A 17,729-nucleotide genomic window follows, 5' to 3' on the forward strand; every position below is an offset into this window, starting at 1 on the left:
AAACCATTTCCTTAAATTCCGAGAATGAGAATTGTATTGATCTGTTACTGAAGTGACCTCTGACATTTCCCCTGCTTGTACCACAATACTCAACTGTTCTTGTAACGTTATTTATTTCATAACTCCGAACAACTCGAATGGTTCCAGGAGAATCGAGTAAACAGAAACAAAATGTTACAACATTCCGAATGCTATGCGTATTCTTGGCATAGCGTCAAGCTGTGGGTTCCGTGATAACCTCTGATTCGATCCGTTTATTTGTGGTGTAGGATTGTGCCACAACACAGGCGGTCGAACGCTGGACTCTCACCATGGAGTCTCAGTTTAAATCCTTGGTTAATTCACGTGAATTTCGCGGTCCACCAAGTGGCGCTGCATCTGGTACGTCTCATAGTTTTTTTTATATTCCCCTTTTAACTATCAATCCACCATTGCTCTATGCTCATCTGTCATCACTTACTGAAATGTGCAATAGCCTTGACCTACTAGCTTAGCCTTACCTACTCAACTATCTCAAGGTGAGGTAAAGTTGTTCCTGTGCTTAATCACTTAAGCACTACACCATGAGAGCTTATGGGAGGATGGAGGTTTAGCTCCATCATTTTGACCTCGGTATTAGTTGGAGGTGAGTGGTCAGCTTGACTCTCCTACAGCTTCACCCCCTGTAATTGTAATTAAAGATAAGCAGCGACACACACACACAGAGCCTACACAGAACAGTACCTGAAGAGCGATAAAACAAGAAGTGGCCGCTGCAGAACTATAGATATAGGGCGTGTACCCCGAGGAAATTTTTAAAAATTTGGAAAAAGAACAGAAAATTTATAGACATTTTAATTTGAATTGAAGTTTTAAAAAAGTGCCAATTTTAGAAATCAAATTGACGCGTGTAGTTTAACAAAGATTTTATACATACATACAATTGGAAAGACTGGTGATTTTAAATTTTAAACTACGGGCAGTGTAGCAGCTACGTAAGAATACACACCTGATGATGGCCATTTAGGGCCGAAATATGTAGTGTAGAGGAAGGGAAGAAGAAAGAACTACAATTAAATTGTTGCACTTAAGACGGAATTTGTCTCATATATATTGTTATACAGGGGGCTGGATTGGCCCCAGGGCTGGTTCGGGCGATGTGGAGAGGAGATTCCAACTGCAACTCCTCGGTCGTCCAGCCTGTAGCCAGCCGCTACACCGACTGAGCTATTGGGGTGCTCATGTTTGTGAAGCATAATACAATAAAGGATCTTGCTTGCAATATTGTATGTTCTTGATACTGTAAGTAGAAAATTGGTTAATTTATTGTTGCGAGGAAAGTTAACATCCTCCCTTGAGTGAAAGGCACTTCGCTTTGACGGAGATGAGTTCCTAACGTGCGTCACGGTATAACCCTACTGGAGACCACAATGAAAGTGATGCTTATTTTAGTTCAATGAGAACCTATCCAGCCGTGCCAGAACCCGTATAATAACAAGCATGACAGTCGAGTGTTTCGCCTGGTTTCCATGGCAACACTTGAGTTCCTTTGTGATTTTCCATAACTCGTTGGTCTTGACGTCCATTTCTAGCATATACAAACGAATTGTTCAGAGGGCCAGTAATACATTAAATGGACCAGAATGCCTTGCAGCTGACAAGACCAGTAAACAATATGAAATTACGCGTTGCTGTTTAGATTGTGTTTGAGATCATGTCGCTTAAATAGACTACATTCAGCTAGAATAGGGAAAAGTGGCTGTGGAGACCCATAGGGTTGTGAGACGTCGAGGTTTTCACATTTTCTAGACAATCGGCTCAAAGTTGGTGGTGACGTAAACCGTACGCGCCGGCCGCCCTTTACTTCCAGGAAGATCCCTGGTGCTCATTTCTATTAGAGGCTGAGTCGACTCAAGGGACATCGTGCAGCTGGAAGGATTAAGTCAATTGAAAAATTCAATGACCTCATCGGGAATTGAATCCGCGGATTTCTGGCTTGTAACATAATGCCTCATCCAACTACGCTACTGCGTGCCCCCTACAGCAAGAATAGGGGAGATACTATATGCACATATACGTTAATAACATCATTAATTGTAAAAAAAATGGCAAATATGAAAACACGGAATTAGGTGACAGGATAATATTAAGATGGACGCTGAGAAGGATAATGTCTAATGCAGGATCTCTGAGTTCTTTCTTTAATTTGTATATTTAAGGACGCTGTCAGTGCCAGAAATATGCAGTGATGGCTGATATAGCCAAAGAGACGTGTGGGGAAGTTGGTGCAATGAGATTTGCAAGGGAAGACCAAAATACTCAGAGAATATATATCTCAGTACCACTTTGTCCACCACAAATTCCACATGACCTAACCTGGAACAGAACGAGCGCCTTTGGTGACTAACCACTTGATTATTGCACGAATTCTGGATCGTTGATTTTCGGTTCTGCTACCAGAGTGTTAACTGGTAAAATTTTCCAGCCAGTTGCCATATTGAATGATCAATTAAGTGCTAATATTCTTTTACCAAAGTCGTTGCCTAGCAACGCGAAGGGAATACACATACAGACACATAGACAGGTGGGAGGGATTTATGAATTACGTCACTGAGACTAGCTTCAGTGTTATAATATACAGACCAATTTCATAGATTGCTTCAGGCATTTAAAAGTTAATAGCCGGGATATACAGACACCCAGACAGCATGCTGATATCATAAACCTACTTCTATTTTTTTCAAAATGAGGAAAATGGGCTAAAAATGAAAGAGAAGGGAACACAAAAGGATGTAAATAAAGTGTTCAAATTAGCCCAATGTTTGTCAAGTTTAAATAAGAGGACGGACGGACGGACGGACAGACAGAAAGATAAAGATAACAATTCCCATCGGTAACGTAGTTGGTTCAGGCAGGTTGGCGGGTTCGATTCCACAAGAGGTCACTGGATTTTTCCAATTGAAGTATTCTTTCCAAACGCATTATGGCCCCGGGTTCGACTCAGCCTCTAACAGAAATGAGTATCAGGAATCTTCCTGGAGGTAAAGGTCAGCCAGCGCGTAAGGCTGACAAACTCACCGCCATGTTAGCAGACTGTCTAGAGAAAATATGGGAGTCTCGACGTCTCATAATTCTACTGACCTCCACGGCTTTACTTTTTGCATTTACTCCTACATGCGTCTCTTGTTGCAAGTTTTCGCAAAGATAACCTTAATTTACATGAACGTTGCACTTTTTGTTGACGTCTAAACAGTTCAATAACATTTTATTGAACAAGGACGTGGAATGCTGACAGTGAACAGAACAGAAGTGACTGGTCTGTATCACAAGGATGAGAAACAAACAAAAGCCTGAATTGGATCTGAGGTTATGAATAATACTATCTTCTGGGATATAACGCCGTGTATTTCACTAAAAGTCAACTGACGTTTCGGAGGAAGACGTCGCCTCCATCTTCAGCTTCGAAGAATAAGCCGAGCAAGAAACTAACGCGAAAAGACGTTGCAAACAAAGCTTCTTGCTCAGCTTATTCTCCGAATCTGAAAATGGAGGCGACGGTTTCCTCCGAAACGTCAGGTGACTTCCAACGAACTATACGGTGTTATATCCCACAAGACAGTGCTCTTCATACAAAAGCCTTTCCGTCTATTTTTATCTTTCATTGATACAGTTTTATTACAGCGTGAAAACTGGATTTTCGAGTCGAGTTGTTACAAACGAATGACGTCATTGTTGAGCTTTGTGCGTCCGACGCGACGAGTCCAAAAGGCGGTGCTTCGGCAAAGCGGATTGCGTGTGCAAATAAGGTAGGCCTCTGTCTTCTCTATGTGGGAACAACTCTGAGTGGCGTCATTAGTGGTCCCCTAACATTTATTTGCTCGAAGAATTGTTTAGACGTTCACAAAGCGGTTCTGCGCATAACCCTCGCTAATCTGGTTACAGTTAATCCGGATCGAAATATGGAAAGTGTTGTACACAGTTGAGTACATCATCTTCATCAGAAATCTGTCAGACGACAGGTTCACAGTCTCTTCCAAAACAGTTCCTCCACTTAATGCGATCTAGAGCTTTCTCCTTCAAATGACAGTATCCTCTTCTGTCCTCAAGGTCATCCAGCATCTTCTTACGTCTTCTTCCTCGTCTTCTTGTCACTTCTATCCGCCCCTCTATCTTTCCTTCAATAACTTCTTTTAGAAGGCAGTTTCTGCGTAAAACATGACCAATCCAATTAGCCTTCCGTTTTCTTATTTCGTGTAGGATATTCCTCTGCTCACCGACTCTAATTAACACTTCTTCATTTCTCACATAATCGGTCCAACTGATCTTCTCCATCCTTCTCCAACACCACATTTCGAAACTTTCCAGATGTTTCTGATCTACTGCCCTAAGTGTCCATGTTTCAGCCCCATACAGAGCTATGCTCCAAATGTAGCATTTCACTAGTTTCTTTCTCAAATTTAAGTCCAATTTGCTGGTAAAAAGATTCTTCTTCTTGCTAAATGCAGCTTTTGCCATGGCAATTCTGGATTTAATTTCACTAGTACACCTTCCATCATCTGTTAACAAGCTACCCAAATATTTACAACATTTCACATTCTCCAGTTGAGTACGTACTAAAAAAATGATGAAGGCAGATGAGCCGCTTGTCTGTTCAGACAGAACTTAACAATTTCTTCAGACCTACATTATTACGTTCAAAAACAAGTACAGCTTCTGAGTCTTTTAACGATGAATAAATGTATTGTCTTCATATAGATTTTAAATAAATGTTCTATAGTGATATTTTGTTATTTATTTTCGTCAGTACTAATTATATCATTAAATTTTCAATTTATTTCTGGTCTACGTTTCTTTTTGGTCTTTTAAGGCTACTTTTTGCTCCAATAATCCGGCTGACCCTTCCCCCCACCCAAATTACTCATGATTAGGGAGGGTTTACTGTATAATGAAATGTGTGGTCTACTTTACTAATATATGCAGCCTTTTGTGAATACGGTAATGTAACTTTACTTTTCTGCAATCAGTAATGAGAAATTAAACATTTGCCGTGTAGGTACGAGTGGGATAGTCTCTCCACCATAAATTATTTTAATGTACTTCACCGAAAGCAGCGGTCGAATGGCTAACTTCCGAATTACAACATAGGCACCGGAACCGGATGTATTATCTGTGGTTGCCGTGGCCTCCCTCGGCCCCTACAGGCAAATGCTAGGATACAGCACTAAGTTGAAGCAGAAGCGTGTCTTTGTTCAACCGTCCTACACATCGCTCGCTTATCATCCTGCGAATATAAAAGTACACTGCATACCCTGAGCTAATTGCAGCTCCGTTAAGAAAACAAGGAACAAAATAAAATTAATTTAATGCATTTCAAGCAAGAAATCTTCAAAAACAATAAACAATTACAATCTATTCCTAGCGTTTTTAAACGTTTTAATTTTCCAGCCATTTTGTGTTTGGAAAGAAAGAAAATTTATTTTCAAGACAAAACAACCCACAGTCTGAGCGAATTTATGTTGAAGAATCACTAATATTCTCTCCAAAGAAATGTTTTTTGCGTTCCTATACCTTCAAGTGTCTTAATCATGTGATTTTATAACCACTGAGCTACAAGAAATATTTTTTCTCAATATTTAATTTTTGCAGGAAGTAAAATCAAAGACATTTTATTTTACCGAATTTAAAATATTTGTATGTCTAAAACTCTCTTTCCTTAAAGAGAAGCTTTAGGTTTTCTATTACTTAACGGCAAGAACATACGTGAAACCTATAATCAGGCAAATGGGGACGAAACAAATTTCGAATCGCATGAAAAAAATGATGAAAGATTTGAAAGCAGAGGCTGAGAATCACGTGTTTGACGTACAGCCATAGGAAATCTCCACGACCTTCCCCTTCCTGCACAAATCGATTCAGAAAATTCGTTTTACACTTGGTTACCTGACAAAGCCAATTCTCCTTGGAAAATATTCGGGCGCGCTGGAATCGACTTCTGGCAGTTCTAGAGAATGTTGAGGTCTGTTGCTGGCCGACATGTCAAGTGCCTACGAAGTTTATTTACGGAAACGAATACAGAACTGCAGACTGCAATCACCTGCTCACGCTGGTTCCTCGTTCACGGATTTTTAAACTCCGAAGATGGAGGCGATACTTTCCTCTGAAACGTCAGTTTACACAATATCTACACGGTGCCATATCCCAGAAGACAGACCTATGTATAATTTTGATTTGTTTGTTATGAAATGAGAGCAGGGATCTCTCAGTCGATATAGCGACTGGCTACGGGCAGGAGGACCATAAGGTAGGGTTCGCGTCACGTTACAATCATGAATTTTCTTTTTCTCACATCGTTCAGACTTATTCTGGGGCCCACCCAGCCTCCTATCGAATGAAAACTGAAGGGCGCTTTACCCGGGGGTAAAGCGGCCGGGTGGTGAAACTGAACACTCACGTCCATCCAGTGCAGAGTTCAAGAAAACATGGATCTATACATCCACTTCCCCATACACCTTCATTGCGTAGTGATTGATTAGTTGAACGCAGAGAAAACTTTACCTTACTCTAAAATTATCTATCGTGTAAAAATTTGTTGAACTCCTCACGAAACAAATTACTAGAACCAAGATTTTGTATATATGTCCTAATATTTTATAAGGTAAAGTTGTGCCTATGCTTAACTAATTAAGCACTACATCACGAAGAGAGTGGATATATATATCCACGTTTTCTTCAACTTGGCACTAGGTGGAGGTGAATGAATATTTTAAATTCAAAACTAAATAATCGATTTTGATAATATAGAGAATTGGCTGTCTGCGCGGAACGCGATCATACAATTTCATTTTCCTTTTTAAATAAGTCTATCGCCATGTAACCAGCCAAGTGCCGGGTCACAGACGAAGCCCACAACTTAAAAAAACGGAAATGTGATAATGTGCTGCGTAGTAAGGACTATCACACATCTCAGAGTTTTGTAGTGCACGGAACAATAGTGGAATGATGATTGTCAGAACCCCCCCCCGCAAAAAAGCTAGAAGTTCTTCAAACAAAAACCAAAGGCGTAAACATTGCCCTTTCTGATGTTTAATGAGACGAGGTTACTGGTTAGCACATGGAGGTAATGTCCGTGTTCAGTACTTACGTTGTGTATATCCGAACTTGTGTGAAATTCTTCCATTTCGTTCACAGTCGTATGTCGACTGAACAATAGGAAACATTGCTCATGTATCAGTTGGCCTATCAGGAATCAAACACGAAGTCACCAGGACCTAACCCGAGTCGTAAGAGCGCGCCATAGCTCAAGCGGTTAGTCGCTGGCTTCCCACCGCGGGGGCCAAAGTTCGATCACGGGTCTGGTCAAGTGGGATTTGTGGTGGACAATGTGGCGCTGGGACAGGTTCTCTCCGAGTACTTCGGTTTCCCCTGCCAATCTTCATTCCACCAATTGCTCCACAATCACCCTCACTTTTCATCTGGGGCTGGTACAATAGGCCAGAAGTTGCTGCAGTACAAGGGACTTAGTCCCACCCCAATAGCAATAAAAAAAATAAATCCGAGTCGTTGGACACCTACTCTGTTGGGTCCCCTAGAAGAAGCTAACCACAATCACTGGAGTATTAAACATATATCTCTGGAACTGAGAGGCATTTGTTTGTCGTGACGTAAGGACTGAATATTTTTACGTGTTATTTACATGAACTTGAGATTCCAAAGTTTTAAATCAGTTCACATTTTCGTAACAACTTTTCTAAGATACGTTTTAATATTATACTCTCTTATACACCTTCGCGTGCTGCATCCTTCTTGATATATTTAGGTACTTGTGATGGGCGAAGAGTACAAATGAGCACTTCATCGTGTAATTCCCTCAACTTAACTCAGACCCCTCTTTGAGCCCGAAAAGTCAACATTATTTCAACGGTCTCTGTGAACCGAGAGCGGACTTCTTAGAAGCTGACAGATGCTAACCTGAGTGGGGCACTGGTGCAGAAATCTGCCGGCCTTTGCATTAAATCACGAGGCACAGTCTGTCAACTTACATTACACGTAAAACCATATCCAGATGATATAGCAGAGGGACGGGGGGAATGAAAAGGATCCGCTGGGAGGGGAAGTCCCTCAGGGGTAACAAAACTGCTGAATATTTGAGATCCACTGGTGAAGAACTGTGTACAGAATTTATCTGAATGGACTACTGGAGAAAGAAACAAAAAAGAATGAAACAAAATTAAAGAAAACGAAAATAAAAAAGAAGTTGTAAGATTTGAGGCTTTCACGGCGGTGACTATGAAGAAAGCAGTCTTCTGGGATTTGGCACCGTGTATATGTGGTGTTAACCGACGTTTCGGAGGAACGTATCCTGCTTTACCATTTCTCACGGTGTTGTCGCTTGCAGATTTCTTATACTTTTTCTTCTACCCTGAAGATGGGGGCGATACGTTCCTCCGAAACGTCGGTTAACACCACATATACACGGTGCCAAATCCCAGAAGACTGCTTTCTTCAAAAAAGAAGTTCTTTGAAAAACTAATCGCATACTTTTCTTGATATGACACTACCCGCATAGAAAATATTTAGAAAATATCTTTACCGAGCCGTTGTCTAGCAAGACTAGGGTTTTTTACTGAGCCGTTGCCTAGCAAAGTTAGGGACTACACATATAGACACACAGAATGATGGGAGAGATTTATGAAGTACTTCGTTGAGACATTCTCATGTGTCATAATGTACAAACCAAATTTCATAAATATTGGCTCAGGCATTCAGAAGTTAATAGTGTGGATTCATTGACAGAGACAGCATGGAGATCGCATAAGCCTGTTTTAGGAAAGTAGGCTAAAAATGAAGAGGACAGGAAATAGAAAAGATGGACTGATGCACAAGACAGAAGACCGTACAGCGCCCGCTCTCTTCTGACCATCTGTCTCGGAAACAGCGAGACTTTAGAGAAAAAAATATGTACTGGGCATTTTTCTCTACAGCGCTTGATCGAAATAATTTTCGTCCTGATAAATATTCAGAAAAGCTCTCACAAATGCATGCAGATCTTCATGCAAAGAATATGCTACCATCCAAGGATTTATAACCAAAATTTAAACAATTCAACAAACTGTAATAAAAGTCACCAACGTAAAATGTTATGAAAAACCGTCAGTCTGTCTCAAGTTTTTATCTCTTGTATACAAATTGTGTTTTAATATACCGTCTTCCATCTTCACAGACACATAACATAATGAAGTGTATTATTTTCGGTGATATAACGCCGTGAATTCCGTTGAAAATCAACCGACGTTTCGGAATAAAGCGTCGCCTCTCTCTTTAGGACAGAATAATAAACTAAGCAAGAAACCATCTTGTTCTACTTAAGCGGTTAGTCGCTGGCTTCCCACAGCGGCGGCCCTGGTTCGAGCCCGGGTCTGGTCATGTGGGATTTGTGGTTGACAAATTTGCGCTGGGGCAGGTTTTCCCCGAGTACTTCGGTTTCCCCCTTCCAATCTTTATTCCACCAAATTCTCCAACATCATAATCACCCGGGGCAGGCTACAATAGGCCAATCAGTGGCCGACGTGCCGAGTGGACCCAGTTGGACTCCACCTCCCAATAAGCGAATTAAAAAAAAATACTTATAAAATTTTACTCTACTTGCTTCCTGCTCCATGTTGGTCTCTTACTTGGTTTATTCTTCGATTATGAATGAATGAATGAATGAATGAATGAAAAGTGTTGGGCCTTCTAGGCCCTTACACCGCGACCTACAGTGATCGATTGTGCTTAGGTTAGACTATGAAAATGGAGGCAACATTTTCGTCCGAAACGTCGGTTGGTTTTCAGCGAATTACACGACCTAAAACACTTCATAACCATCGTGGTGATAGCCTCACGTCCTACACAATACTGTACTGTTTAAAGGTCATTGGACGCGAAAGCAGCTGCTCAGGTAACAAGTTACGAAGAAACCTTGCACTTGTGTTGATCAAAGTGATCCTGCCGACTTGGATCTGCGCGTAAAACTCGAGGACCCTGACCTATAGAGGACGACCAAGCGAAAAGCAGCTTTACGAAGAACGAATGGAAGAGGCTTTGACATACAAGTACCTTGGATTGTGTTCAGAAAGGATAAGCATTTTGCCCTGTTTGTACAGGAACACAGTGGAAGGCTTTCTCTGTGGTACGGAGGGATAGATGCGACCCTCTCGCTGGCTCTTGACTTTACACAGCAGAATATTAGAATAGAAGAAAAATGGACTGCATTTCTGGAAGGAAGATGTCGTGCCCATCCTGTCATTTATATGGAGGGACTGAGAAAATTTTATTTTCTTTCCTTAGGCGCTAGAGCCCCAATTTTGGCCTTGCCCTACCTCCATGAAACTCTCCGTTTCATTTGGCTTTACTTAGATATTCTGTGGGGCTTCTACGGAAGGTGATCAGCTCGTCTCAAGGCCTCTTTTTTTTCTCCTTGGCACTACAGCCCCAGTGGGCCTAGACCTACCTCCATGAACTTCTCCGTTCACTTCGGTTCTTGTAGATCTTACACATTCGGTAGGACTCCTTGGGCGGGTGATCAGCTCGTCGCAAGGCCTCTGCGTGTACACAAACACAGAAAAACGCACACACACAAACTAAACATCCATGCCCTGAGTGGGATTTGAACTCACGATCCCGGCTTCCGAGCGAGCGAAGACAGTGCATGCCTTAAACCGCTCGGCTACCGTGACCGGCCCTCAAGGCCTCTACCTGTACATAAATACAGAAAAACGCATACACACACAAACACTAAACATCCATACCCTGAGTGGCACTCGAACCGACGATCCCGGCTTCCGAGCGAGCGAAGACAATGCATACCTTAGACCGCTCTGCTACCGTGACCGGCGAGGAAAATTACAATAAATTTAAAAAAAAAATGGCAACAGGGATCGAACACGAGTTTAGAATTTTGCCGTTATGCCATCTCGCTAATTGACGACTTTTATTGTTTCTGTGATGACATTCGTCTACCACGAATCCGGAGTATAAGCACTGAATTGAGTAAATATGATTATATAGATCAATCTCTGATTATCAGCGATAATATGTGGGATCGAACCTGGCTTCTGTGAAAGGTAGCATGGCTGTTCCTCTTTGTAGTGTACATTTTTCGCAGACACTCTGTATCCTGCAGCTCTGTGGGCGGACGACACGTGTACATACAGACGGTTCATAAGCTTAGGGTACATTCTGTACAGAGACGCGACGCAGGCGCAATAACAGGCTACGTTGCTTAGGAGGGTTGCCTATACCACTTGGGGCTCCAGAGCACAGCTTCATAACCCCTGCGACAAAAGCTGCTGGATTAAAAAAACACCAGACATTCATAAAAAAATGGCTGAGAATAGAGTAATCTCTTGTCACCAAATTGATACCGTTATTAAAAAAAATATTTTATTTTCGCAGAAGTTGGTACACCTGTAATATTCCCGGATGTGAGAGAAGAGCTGTGATTGTGGTCTCTGAACATCATGACGTAGCAGCTTCCCCTCCTGGTTCGTAATTTGGGTGGGGGATCCTCTAACAGAAGTCTGGAAAACTGACGTTCATTTGTTGTACTTATTTTAAAAGAAAAATTCTGGGATAATATTTTAAATTATTACACGACCTCTTATTTTAATCCTCTCAGATTCATTGTTTAGTGCAATAAAGTCATTTCAGGCTATGCACTCTGAGTTGCTTCACTGTCGTCAAACATCCAACTAAACTATTCTTTATTGCTAGTGGGGTGTGGCTAAGTTCCTTGTACTGCGGCCACTTCTGGCCTATTGTACCAGCCCCAGATGATAGGTGAGGGTGATTGTGGAGCAATTGGTGGAATGAAGATTGGCAGGGGAAACCGAAGTACTCGGAGAAAACCTGCCCCGGCGCCACTTTGTTCACCACAAATCCCACTTGACCACACCCGGGATCGAACTCCAACTAAACTAACTTCACGGCACTGGGTCGTTTTTGGGAAGCCAGCAGTTGTGCATCCATACAAGAAATTCAAAGGATTCTATGTAACCACAAGGTATATAAACGTCTTCACAAGAAGCGGCACTGGTCTCTATCCTGTGCCAGATAAATCCACTCCAAAATCTTATGCATATTTTTATGATAAATTCCACTAATATGCCACTATATCCCCACGGTTCTTCCTAGATGTCTTTTTCCTTCATATTAACTTACCAAAATATTGTGGAATATTTGCTCAAAGCAAGAATTAAGGAGCCAGAGAAACAATCGTTGCTAGGTAACGGCTGTGTAACACGCAACAATTTAGTAACTGTTTGAAGCGGTGTTTTCTATGAAGTCCTTGCCGAGGCTATAAAATAAGGACCAGCACCTATTACGAGGGGGTCCTGACATGGCAGTTAGAATTTAGGAATTCGTTGTGAGATGGAAGCCAGCCTGCGAGGACGTGAGCCCGGAAGCAGAGGAGCGTCCATTGTTGGAAGAAGTTACAAGGCAGCCCAGTGAAGACCGTAATTGAGGACACTAGTCTGTGCGTGATAGTGATTTGTATAGTCACGAGTTATTTAAGAGTCAAATAAAAACGATTACCAAACTAAACCCTGTGTCTAGTCACACTTAATTAGGTGACAATTTTTATGCACTTATCTTATAGCGTCGATAATTAAGCAACAATTAAATTCAATTTGTGTTTAGCGTGGTTTTCTTTCCAACCCCTTAGCTCGATTTCATCGCGCTAAAGGATAAAATATACTGTAGAGAAATTTAGTTATGTATCAAGAGTTGACTCTCCTGGAATATAGCGCCGAGTATCTCAGATTGACCGACGTTTCGGAGGAAAGATTTCACTCTTCTAGTTTTGAAGAATAAGCCAAGAGGAAAAAATAGCGGCTCCAGTTGCTTCCCGTTTCTTGCTAGGTTCTGCCTGGTTTATTACCCTATACTGAAGATGAAGGCTATATTTCCTTCCGAAATGCCTCTCCTCTCCCCGAACAACGTGGCGTTACCGCCCACAAGACCTCACCCCTCGTGTTCACTGACGCGCGATCCTCAAATCAAAATACACTTTTCTTTAGTAAGCAAATTTGAAGTGAAGTGTTCTCTGCAGCTCGCATTTCAGAATATGAGAGCGAGTGGAGTGGTTAGCCAGTGTCGCATAATTCTGAAGTGGGTTGCGGCAAAAGCTGGTTCCTGTCTTTCTCCCTTACGTCTCTGTCTATGTGTTCAATTCTATTTACACCTTCCTTTGCGTGTATGCTGTTCTCACCATTACCAAAACTTTAGGGAGGCACGCGATAACATAATTGGCGGAGGCCCTATGCTACAAGCCGGAAGGTCGTAGGTTCGATTCCAGATAGAGTCATTGGATTTTTTTTTTCAATTGACCTAATCCTTCAAGCCGCACTATGGCCATAGGGACGACTCAGCCTGTAACAGAAATGAGTACCAGGAATCTTCCTGGGGGTAAAAGGCGGCCGGCGCGTAAGGCTAACTAACTTCATGGAGCTGAGCCCTTCTTGAGAGGCCGCCAGTTGTGCAGCTACTCAAGAACTTTGGAGCATTTTTATGTAACCCGAAGGTTTATTACCTGTTCACAAGAGCCCTCCACTGGTCCCTATCTCGAGCCTGGTCAATCCTGTCCATACCACCCCATCTTATCTCTCTTATATCCAATTTAATATTATCCACCCACCTACGTCTTGGTCTTCATAGTGGTCTCTTTCCTTCTGGCTTTCCCACCAATATCCGATGTTATAATAACTGCACCTTGGTATGTAAACAACCAAACGTTACATACAGATCTAAATATACGATATATCAAGACATCATCAGAGAAAAAAATACCATACACCACAACAAACTAGCAAATCACCCAAACGACATACTACAGCCACTCGGTGAACCGCAGCACAATCGAAGACTCCGAAGATACTGGCCAGCTGACCTAAAAGAAAACTAAGAGGAACCTCTAACTGGGGAGGGCACTCGTCACGTCATTAAAGAGCATCACAGTTCTTACGCCAGCAAACGAGCTTATAGAAGTGTAGATTCTGATTACTTAATAAATAAATTAAAAAAAAATCCGTTAAGTATTTCTCTTCTACATCTATACTACTAACAGAAAGACTAATTTGAGTATAAGGACGAATCTCTCCAGGAAGACAAGAAAATGTAGAAATATCGAGACAGTCCCCGCTATTAGGAATAGCTGCAGTCCAATAGAAATTTCGTAAAGTTAAATGTAATGCGAGCGCATACGCCCCATAGGCACAAGGTTATAACTGAGGGATAAGTTACCGAATGATCGAAACCTATCAAAAACATATGGAAACCATTAATGTTATTGCCTTGAACGAAACGTCTGATACATATCTCGTAAGACCATGACCACTGGTGGCACTATTACGCTGATAAAACGTCACTGAGACAGCAAAATATTATGCAAGATGCACATGAGAGCAGAACTCAAGGACAACTGATCATGTGACGTTGGACGTAATATAGAACAAGTGAAGTGAATATGAAGACACCTGCATCAGCTTTATAATATGTGCTCCTCGTCAAATATTTTTATAGTTATCAAAAAAAGTCGAAATTGGCCAGAGATCAGCACTGATGGAAGAGAATAGAAACTCATAAAAATGTTGATAGGAAATTCTGAATGAATTGGAATATTTTGAAGACCTACACAAGAATTATAAAAGCTAGATGGAAGGATATGAAATGGATTCAACTGGCTTATGATAGGGACCAGTGGCGGGCTAAAGTAATGTGATAAAAAATATTCGGGTTCCACAAATTGCTACAAATTTCTTAAATATCTGAGCAACTGTTAGCTTCTCAGGAAGGACTCGGAACCATTTAGGTAATAGCGAGTTATGACAGACGATAAGGATCAATCAGGAGCAGACTCTTTCCTCCGGGGATAAGTAGCCGGAGCGTGAAGCAGATTTCTCACTTCTATCATGGCCGAGGCTATGAATCCATATCCGCCTATATGAATATGCGGCGTGGGGCTTAGTAATAGGGATAATTATACGTCAACAACACGCACTAACTGTTCGACATTTAATTCTCAACGAATAGAGAATTATGTAATAGTCGTTTCTTTCGAAGATACAAAAACACTGTAAGGGGCGCCTGGACTTGAACTGAAGACCTAACGATCTGCAGTCGAATCTCCTACCACTGAGCTACCCTCCCACCTGATTCCTTCCTGCTGATGATTATAATTCCCAGTTTCATATCGCCTGAAGTTGTTGCTTAGCAACACAGTGACTGTGAAGACAACACTAAACTCTCCGGATGAAAAGGGTATCCTTTGTTTCGAGGCTGTAAGAGCGATTGCAGAGTTCACAGGATTTTAGTGACCACTACATACTCGTATAGCTCTCATTTCGTCTGTTTCACATCGCAACCCCACAGAGAACATCTGGACAGCTTATGGAATTATATTACATAACAGTCTAACACAGGGATTCTCTTAAAAATTTATATAAATTTTTGTGACTACTATCGTCGCAGGGCAGTGAAAAGTGCAGTTCTACACGGCTGCAGATCTCTATCTGGCTGTACGGTGGCAGCTGGAATCTAAATAGCTTCGCATCTTCTCTACATTACGGTAAGGTAAAGCTGTCCCTGTGCTTAACTGATTAAGCACTACGCCATGGAGGCACACGGTGGAGTGGGTTATTTGATCCGCCTTTTCTTGACCAGGGTATTAGCTGTAACTGAGTGGTCAGCTTCACGCCCCGGCTGCTTTACCCTCGAGAAAATAGCCCCAGGTACACTTTGGATAGGAGGTTGGGTGGACACCAGAGCCGGTCTGGACGACGTGGAGAAGAGAAAATTCTTGACCCTACCGGGACTCGAACTCCGACCTCTCGGTAGTCCGTAGTTAGTTGCAACGCCGACTACGCTATCCCGGCTATAAGCTATGAAATATTCCTGTACAACCAAGAAATATGTATTTCACCAGTTGCAATCACATTTTTCGAAAAACCCTGCCTTATATCATCATGCTTTGCTAAAATTTTTACGTAGATATAACTACATTTCAAATTAGTTTTTAAAATTCAGTCCCCCCCCCCACCATATCCTAGAATACGTTGCCAACTTCATTTGTATAAAAACCATACTCTAGCCTTCAGAATTTTGGGACAAAATACAAACGTCCTCTGAGAATATTGTTTGTCGATTTTGAAATTCCGTCGGCGAGACTCGAACAGGCCAGCGTGTTACAGTCCTACTTCCCGTGATGTGAAGTGACTTCAGAGCTGTGATGCTTCCAAAGCCGTCACTAAGACTATATCCGTCTGCTAGAACATAATGGGCCGACCATTGTGGCCGCGCGGTCTAAGGCATGAACCGTCTTAACCCGCCCGAACACTGGGATCGTGGGTTCGAATCCCACTAGAGGCATGGATGTCTGTCTGGGTTTATTTTGTGTTTGTGCTGTCCTGTTTGTAGATAGAGGCCTTGCGACGGGCTGATCCTTCGTTCAAGGAGTCCTATTGGCTGTGTATAGGATTAAGAAACTGAAAAAGAGGTCAAATTCCAAACGTCTGTAGGGCCACAGAGAGAAAGAGAAGATACGATGGGATATAGTCTTGCATTTCGTTACCAGCGCACGTATTCATTTAGTTATTTCATTGGTAACCTGAGAAAAATCACGAAATCAGTTAACAGTATCCAGGCAGCTTAAGGGGTTATCAATACAGTTTGTTATGCTGTTAACATGTACACAATATAAAGAGTAAATATACAGTAAAATGGCAGTTGTCTGTTTCATTCTACTGCCCTTGAACTAACCTTGCTGGACTGAATAAAACCATGAAAAATATGGTCCTCGTTTTCGAAACAGGTACCCCAGAAATTCGTGTAGTATGCACTTATAACGTTAATAGTCTGACACAATATTTATTGAATATTTTTAAGGTTAAGACACTTTTCCCTAAGGACATATTAAGGCATTTATTTAATCGATGTGGTTTAATTATACATTTAAGTTCTATATGGCACGTGTATCCGTGAGGGCATAAGTACAGAAATCATCTGTGGTGTAACAAGAATCAGTTTAACAACTAAATATTTTGTTAGTCTTGCACGTGATTTATAGATGTACACGTCTAATTCTATCAGAACTTCATGTTAAAGTTATACAGTTATTAACTAAAGTTTCAGCTTACTTGCAAACTAATGACGAAACTTTCTTCTTACTTCATAATTCTCGGAGAGTTCTCTCCTTCCACCAAACCAACCACACGCCATTTTGCTTCTCCGAGCGTGGCGCGATCAGCTGTTACTTCAGTGGCCTGCGTTATATCTCCACAGAACCAGTGTCGTAACCGTCATGACCTTGGCATTGGAAGTGAGCATGTTTTCCTTTATCTCTGACTCAACACAAATCTAGGGGCCAAAGAGCAAATCTTACTTCAAGACAAAAATCTGGTCACAAGCGTCTGAATGGGCTCTAAATTAAGATAAAGTGACGGGCCAACCCACAATCGTAAAATGATTTTGAAACGAAGCAAGAGGTGAAGAGGAATTTTGTAGAAACGAAGCGGTGGGATATGTGGAAGACGAAGTCGAATGGTTGTCATAACCATGGTGGGCCTTTCTTAAGGCACTGGAGTATGGTTTAGAAGTTGCGTGGTTCGAAGTTGTGACTATTTTTCTGAAAGAAACAATGTAAGAAATTTGTGCCTGTAGGAGGTAAGTGGTACTATGTGAGGAAGGCGAAGGTAACAAATTTGTATAGATCCGGT

The 17,729-nt window shown here is 41.7% G+C and overlaps 1 protein-coding gene across 4 annotated transcripts in view; it reads right to left on the reverse strand.

The window, feature by feature from the left end:
- The window catches only part of LOC111863782 (synaptotagmin-15), a 106,932-nt gene extending 89,667 nt beyond the window's left edge, over positions 1–17,265 (reverse strand). For 2 of the 4 annotated variants that reach the window (XM_023850470.2, XM_023850487.2), the window contains exon 1: positions 17,151–17,264. The gene's annotated coding sequence lies outside the window, so the exon portion shown is untranslated. Of the gene's footprint in view, positions 1–11,065; positions 11,142–17,150 lie in introns of those variants that run through there. The other 2 variants (XM_023850459.2, XM_023850478.2) reach the window with 2 other exon arrangements.
- Positions 17,266–17,729: the final 464 nt, after the last annotated feature.

This window comes from Cryptotermes secundus, unplaced genomic scaffold, assembly GCF_002891405.2.
Source record: "Cryptotermes secundus unplaced genomic scaffold, Csec_1.0 scaffold1705, whole genome shotgun sequence".
NCBI classification, from domain to species: Eukaryota; Metazoa; Arthropoda; class Insecta; order Blattodea; family Kalotermitidae; genus Cryptotermes; species Cryptotermes secundus.